The following is an 8,527-nucleotide window of genomic DNA, read 5'->3' as shown; positions in this document are numbered from 1 at the left end:
TTTTCTAGGGAAGTTAAAAAAAGAAAACGTTTCTATTTCGAGGCGATCGATTGGCTTTTCGACGTTTAAAATAAAGATCGCCGCGACATTTGACCGAGTCGTTCCGCTTTGCGCAGAACCCGTTCGTACGGTTGCGGGGTTTTGCATCCCTCTAGCGGAGAAAATCAAAAATAGGAAAGGAATTTTGAATTATCTCGAGTGGTTACGCGAGAGTTTGTAAAAGTTTTTCGATAGTAAGATTCCCTTTTATCTTCCTCCCTCGCATTATTATTATTATTATTATTATTAAAGGTATTAAACTATTTTCTACTTTTAAGATGGCAACGCGTTTCGGATATGTGGAGAGAAAAAGCTGGTTACGGGCAATTCGTTTACCGATACGTCTCGAAAGAGTTTAATACGAGTAAAATATAGCCCGTAAGAGTTGAAAAGATCTCGACCTGGCTAAAAACGAAAGAAATTATCATAAATTACGATTTTCTTGCCACGGGATTTGAGTTAAACCGCTGTAAGTACGAAGTACGCGGAGGAGAAGCGCCAAAGTTGACAATTCTGATACAAATCAACGTTTAAATATTCGAACATCTCTAAAAAAATAATAGCGAAAGGTGTAAACGGTAAAACAGGGGTGTCCAACCCTTTGGTTCTCTGGGCCGCATTTGAAGAAGTCGCGGAGTTCTGGGCCACAAATATATTGTGACCCAATTTTTAAATATACAAATATACTTAAGGTTTTGTGTGTCTAGATTTTGTAATAAAGTTTTAATACTTATTACTATAAAGGATATTTTAAAAAATTACTTTTACAGAAGCTTTTAATTTCTACTTAGAAATAGATCATTTTATTTATTATAAAGAAGTCAAACAAAAATTTATTTGAAAAACACAAATATTTGTTTTATTTGGGTCTTTAATTAATAAAACAACAACGAAACACCATTTAAAGTGCATTTTTATTTAACTAATATATTTATAAATAATATGTAGCCAATGCGTCAAATGGTATTTTTTACGCAAACTAAAAAAAGGGTAGCCAAATTTGGCACAAAGTAGCCAAATCTTGCAACGCTGAAAGGAATATTAAATAAAGCTAGAGTTGGGATTCAAAGGATTATAGTCCCAAATTTGGGGAAAAAAGAGAAAGGTAAAAACATAAAAAAGTGAGAAAGGTTAAATAGACCTTCTGTTATGCAAATATTGATCCTTAATTTTCCAACCTTTCTCACTTCTTTTTATTTTTTGGCCTTTATCTTTTTTCCCCGAATTTTTCGCTATAATCCTTTCAGTCACGACTCCAGCTTTATTAAGTATTCCTTCTTCATTCATACATTACAAATATTTGAAAATACTTCCTTTCTATTAAAAAATAAAACATGTATAAAGGCTTACGGCTTTGTAAAAAAATTTTTTTCGAGGTTTATGCCGTTGAAATAACTAAATAATTTAAAAATTTGTCGGTTTTGTTTACACGTTTATTGGGCCGCATTGGAACTTGCCTTGGGCCGCCGGTTGGACACCCCTGCGGTAAAACTATAGTAAAGTTCGGAACGAAGAGAAAAGGAAACGAGTTTCTCACGAAGGAACGAGAAGTTAAGACTGGTAAAATGCGATTAAAAATGGAGTCTATAGAGAGTTCTTTTGGGCTGTCTAATCTTATTTAAATCAGAATATTTCGTAAGAATGAGACACTACCAACCTATCAATTACAGCGAGTACCGCCGAGGGTCGCGCTCTAATGACGCTTCTCGGAATATTGTTCTCGGCGTTTTACGAGGAAACTCGATGGCAATTTGTTGGTTTTCAATTTACAGGTTTGTGCCAGAATAAATCGAAATAAAAATCGGCATTGAAGTTATTTTGCCTAAATATATACGATATAAAATTGATAGAGATAATAACGTAACGATCAAAATGCGCCAAAATAGTTCCGCAGTAAGTCTACGACCGCCGTAATCCATTATTTTGTCTATTTTTATTCGCACGCGCTACCTTACGATCGAAAGTAGGACATCTGTTTCGGATTTTTTTAATTCCAAACGTAACGCTTTCCCGGATTGGTCGAACGTCGAAAATTCCTCCGATCGATCCGTGGCATTCGAAGGGTTCGTCCGACTTTTGTTTCTAATTACGAAAGCGAAACGTTGCCACGAATACAAATCGAGGAATATTAGAGTTTTCAAAGATTATTTTAATCCGAGTAGTAGACAAAATAAAATCATTATACGCCAATTAATTGCGCGAATGGATTTTGAATGCAATTTTTAGAAATTGTCGTTTTTCTTTGTCTTTTTCGAATAAAATTTAAATCAATTATTGTACTTTTGCCCACGTTTCTGCCCTTACTCGCAGCTTGCGCCAGGAAAATGCAAATTAAAATAACGAAAAACGCATTCTTTCTGTTAGAACAGTGTACCCTTTACGTCATTTTGACGTAATCTCGTTACGACAAAGTAGAAACGATGCCGAATCGACATTAAAAATGTAAACTATTATGGCAAAAACCTCAAAGTCGTCTATCGGTGGAGGTGAATGGTTTGTCGATCCGAATCAAAAATAATTTTGAAGCTTTTTAAATCTACAGTCCACGATATATTCGAAGTTGCGAGAAATATTTAACTTTCTGGAATATACTATTGAATTTTAATGCGAGTTAGCTGCTAAGGAGAAACTATTTACCAACGATCGCCTCCTCTTTTTCTCGCTGTTGAGGGGGATCCGAAATCGACGACTCAAAATTTGTTTCGTTAATTTAAACGTCTGTTTATTTTTTACATCGGATCATTCGGCTAATCAAGCCGCAATCCGATTCGTACGAGTCCCTGATTAACCAATAGGAAAACAATACTCTCGTAATTGGCAGAAAACTCCAGCGAAACGTTTAGAACTATTGGTCAAATTATAGTCTCGCTTCTTTTCCAGTTTCGTTCCCCGAACGAAACTGGAAAAGAAGCGAGAGCGTATACGAAAGAATGGTAAACAAAATTATACAAAAAATACCCGTAGTTGAAATTTTGAATAAACGAAGAGATGAGAAAGAAAACGAAAGAAGATTTGAAAAAATGTGGCACTCAAAGACCAACCGTTTCATCTTCTATTTTTACATTTTGTTTAAAAAATATACACAGATGGAAGAAAATTCGTAATTTCTTAATAGTTCGATTCGATGTGACGTGGGGAATCCTACGAGAAAATAACACGTAACTCTTCTCTATCGTATAAATGGGTTCTGTTATTGGTCGATAAAACTCGGACCGAGCGCTTCTAGTGCCTAAGAACCAAGATAAGGTCAACAACGTGCAGTACTTTACAATATTCGTAATTAAGAGCGCGCGATCTTCGGAATCGGAAGAAGACGGCAGAAATAAGTGAAGTTTTATAAAATGTCCAAAACCAATTTGTATGCGTCTTCTTTCTGAATATTCCAAGCGCCGAGACAATACGAATAACATTATACTCCAAGTGCAACGACCTTCTGGTGGTTAATGGTTAGAAATGGTGGAACGGAGAGCGCCAATGAAAGGTCGATGCACCTAAAATTTAGTGTCACTCCCGTTATTTTTATTCATGCAAATTTGTAGGAAAAGGTTTTTCTGGAATTTTTGGGAAAAGTCTCGAACGTGGACGTGTTTATTCTTAAAATTTGAGTCTCGAAAGCTTGTTTGATTTGTATTTTATCAATAAAAGGGTTCCGACTATCGAACCAGCCAATCGATGAAACAGTTTAACGCAACGCTGCGATCGACTGGAGGTTAATTTAAATTAATTACGCAAACTCGATACTAGTCCGTGTGTGTAGAATTGTCGTCTTTGTAGGATGCAGTCCTTCACCGGACACAAAGCTATCGTAATCGGTTCCAAAATGGTCTCGGTTAATGGATGGTGAAGGACGGAACGATGTATCGATTACTTGAATAATACACTTCGATAATACATAATCTTTTTTGGCAATCTCCCAACCCGCACTTAACCTTTTATAAAGTATTAAATTCGAGTTTTCCGTTGCGAACTTTTAATATTTAAAACAAAAACTTATGAAATTCATTGGTTAATTCAAAGACGAATAAGGCTAAAAGTGGATCCGCTATCGGATGTTAAAAGCCAACGCTACACCTCGTCCACACGAGATGCACGTAAAGAGAAGAACGGAAAATGCGGAGATAAATAATTTGTTCTATTGAAATAATACATTGAAAATCGCTAAGATTTTTAATACCAGCAAAACACGAGATTAAAAACACGTAAAACAAAGGAACTAAGTTAACTTATGTTTCGAGCATTGAGTCTGAAATCCCTTATGCCAAGTAGTCTGTACGAAACATACGTAGGCTAATTTCGAATAAAATAGTCGTTCCTTCCTTTATCATTCTAACGACAATTTTTTGTGCACTTAAACACGACATCGCTCTTAGTCTAAATAATTAAAATGAATATAATAGCTCGAGTTAAATACTTGGCACACCCTTTACTGTGCTACGCTTAACTTTGTGATTCTACCGAGATAACGTGCCAAGTATTTAAGTCGAGATATATTCATTATATGATGAATTATTTAACTCGAGAATGATACAATGTTTAAGTATAAAAATACCTTTTGTTAGTACCATCGAAGAGCGAGACGAGTATTTATTAATGTACAGTACAGTACTTAATTTTTTCGTATAGTTGACATCACATTCTGGTTTCGTTATTCGTGTATGAATGCGTGATCTATGCAAAATAGATCACCGTACAGTCTACTAATTACAGTAGATGATAGACTTAAAGTGGATACATTTGTCTTACGCTGTAAACGCTTTCTCTATTGGTCGTAGCTTCTGATGACAATTTTATTTCTTGCCCAAAAAATATAATCTGTAGCCATATCTTTAGTTTAAATATTTGTCTCGTGCAGCGTTTTCCATCCTGGGACGTTACGGAAACGTGCTTACCAAAAAATATTTTTTTTGCTCGATGGAGTAGTGTGTGAAGATCCGTGGCTTGCCGGAGGGCACAGTGGATCGAATGGCAGTGACAACCCGAAGCTATCACATTCTTCATTTGAAAGGGTTGCAGAACTTAGATCTTTCACGAAAGAGGGCACGAGTCCACTTAGAGGTATGTGAAGAACACGAAAAAATCTGTAATCGTTGCCGAATATAATCAAAAAAGTTTCGATCGGCAACTTTTTTTGCTGAGTTTTAAATTACAATTTTTTAGTTCAAAAGAAGTTACGCCATTCAAAATTTTCTACACCCACGCCTGCCTTTTTTAATTCTTTACAGAGTTTGATTAAATTTGCATTTTTAGTGCTAAAATACGTGCAGTAGTACTTTAAGTTGAAAATTAATTACAGTATTAAATAATCAGCAACAAGTTGCTTAACTTTCCCGGCAACAGTTAAAATTGCGTGCGATGCCATCCGTTACGAGATTTTATTTTAAAAACTTTTTATATTTTTAATTATAAAATAGCAAAAAGCTTGATTTTGAGAGTAGGGACGGGGTTTATAAAAAAGCCTGTAATAAAGAATTTAATTAATTACAGTAATTAATATCAATAGTTCTTAATTTAAATAGATTCCCCGCAAAAACACAATCATAAATTGAAATTAAAGCGCATTTTACACTAAACGCGAAAGCGAAGCGAATTTCGTTGACGGTGGTAAGCGTGGTGACCAGTTGCAGTTTCCCACTTTTACCGACAGACGGCGTTCTAAACAATCGATATATACAGAAGTTTCCACGTTGTCCTTCTTCCTTTTGTTTACTGTGGGCTTATCGAAATTTAATTATATACTAGTATTATTTCAATATGGACCTTTTTAATTATTGAATGCCGTTTTTTTCCTGTTGCGAGTCGGGAACTCTAGTTGAGATGAAAACGTTGATTTCATTGCTAACACGCCCTCCCATCGGTCGACACGAAAATTTTTAACTGGCTCGGCTTTGTTACGTCTTGCGCCCTTCGTGTCTAGTGTCAATCACGCTTAATTTTGCATCTTTTATTATTCATAAATATTTCATATTCGGCTCTCTACCGAATAGAAAAATCCGCAAACTCGAAGGACGACGCGACGTTGAGGAAGTTTCGGGAAGAAAGTGGATGACGTGGACGACGACTCCGCACACCGATTTTAATTATAATCCATGTATATAACGAACTTGCTTTTACTTTCGGAAAATGTTTACCATTTATCGGGAAAACGGACGACTTCGGCCAACAGTTTACGGTGGAAGGCAACATGGCGTCCTCCGTGGCTCCCGTAGTTTCTTTTCAGTGTCCATTATATAGCTTTACTAATGAAAATTTAGATGTTGCGAATGTCCAGTGTGGCGACAGCTTTGGCGATAAATTCCAAAGCCGCCACAAGGGGGAACCCCTGAACTGTACAAAACCTGACCTATGACATCACACATTCCTTTTTGGATTTGGACCTTGCAGACGCATGTAGTATCACTCCGTGTTAACCTGTACAGTCGCACCATAATTCATATATAGAATAAATGTTAATCTTTTATTGTATGTGGCACTATTTGTAATGATTAATTTCACACAAACTGGTGACCACATCCAGCATACGTTGTTAAGACAATGAAAACTTTTTGCAATCGAATAGATCTCGATTCTTTCATTCGAATAATCCCGTCTTGAAATTACTTTGGGTTATCTAGTGTAATTTAAAGATTAAAAAAGGACACAAAAATACTAAATCCTGTTCAAAATAAAACCTGCCAAAAGGGGGAGGGAATTCCATATTGTGCGATCCGGTTTACACGGGATTTATTGTACTGTACATGTAAGCAATATAAAAAAATTTTGAAAAATGTGATGAAGCGGCAACTTGAAAAAGTTGTGGACCTGTAAATTCTGACTGTCGTCCGTCCGTCATTCCTTAATCTCGAGAACGAATTGAGATACACGAAAGTCGAGACCAGATATGGAAACCATAGGGGTAAGAGGTCCCGATTAACTGTCTATGAACTTACGATGCGAGCCAGAAGATACGTTATTTCAATTCAAATAGTTTCCCCCGAAAGGAATTAGATAGATGGTCGGCACGGCTCTATCGCTAACGGAAAAGTATGATGTACGGGACCGAGACACTACAGCACTAATTTGAGGCGAAGAGCAGTGGCGGATTTGGCACTCGAGAGGCCTCTAGGCGCAATTCAATTTTGAGTCTCCCCTCTAAATATTTCCACTACCCCTACACCCTACAGTGTGAATTCTACGCTCATGCTCTACGTCTTTTACTTGTACTCGTAGTCCAAAAAAGCGAGACAGGGAAATAACATGGAAAATCAACCAATATAAAATTACAACTGCCTGGCTGTATTTAAGAGGTTACCGATGTTCGGATTGTATTAATTATGAAAATTGAAACTTATTGGTACAAGAATTATTAAGTTTCAATAGTTAAAAGCGTTAAAAACAAAAAATTCCACGAATATAAAAAAATAATTTATTTTTAAATTTACTGCCGATTTTTATTTTGAGAGACGAATTTGAGGTCACTTGGATTTATGGCTCCAGGCGTGCGCCCCTGCAGAAATCCGGCGCTGGTGGAGAGCATATATTTTAAATTAAATAAATTAAAAATATAATTAAAACTCGCAGCCCAGCGTTGCGACCGTGTCAATAAATAATCGCTCGTTTTTATTTTTTTGGATTGATCGGGCCTCCAAAAATAGTTTACAGGGAGCCCCAAATTATAGTTACGTCACCGCTAGTTCATTCGTCTTATCTCCGACGCGAATGAACAGTACGGAGTTGTAACATTTATCAAATTGCCTTTAATTAATGTCAAAAATACGGAGGCAGTTTACCGTATTCCGACGTTCCTCCCGGTGGACGACGGTAGTACTGTACTGTACATCGAGCGGGCAACGTTACGGCTATTTGAGAATTGCTGGTACGTACAGTACTTGTCGCACTCGAAACGGTTGGTGGCCACGTTTCGTAGTTGAGTGTTTTTGCATTGGAATGGTATAAGAAGGAGGGAATGGACGAGATACGATTTACGATTTCGTTTCGTCAAACGTAAAAAGTAAAGAACCTGTCGAAGAACGCATTGTTTCTAACTACTGCGATTATCTGTACGTTGACAAAACGTAATTTTATTAATTAAAAATACGAAAAGCCGTTTTGTTAATGATTAAGATAAAACGATCTCGAGTACGATTTTGTAAAATAATTTCAAATCATTCGTATTGTTTTATTTATTTTGTAATTAAGCTTAGTTAAGTCACGGTTACTAGATAAACTGATGGGGAGCCGCTATCATTCTAGGGACAACTTCTTCCGATAGGGCAGCGTTCCGGTCGTCCGGTAGGCTAAATTGGCCAGAGTGGCGTTTTGTATCTTTTTAGTTATTTCGGTTTTATTTTTCGACTTTTTTGTAAAACGAAGAGGCGCGCGAATTTAGAATTGATGGATTTCTAGCGAGTGGGATGTGAAAATGTCGGACGGAGTCGCTATAACAGCAAAAGTTGTACACTTTTACATCACTGGCGGTCCGAGAGTGATGTAAAAATGCGCGGCAGCGACA

This window comes from Centruroides sculpturatus, unplaced genomic scaffold, assembly GCF_000671375.1.
Source record: "Centruroides sculpturatus isolate CEXI.00-Female unplaced genomic scaffold, Cexi_2.0 scaffold990, whole genome shotgun sequence".
NCBI lineage: Eukaryota > Metazoa > Arthropoda > Arachnida > Scorpiones > Buthidae > Centruroides > Centruroides sculpturatus.
Note: the sequence above shows the minus strand (reverse complement) of the source record.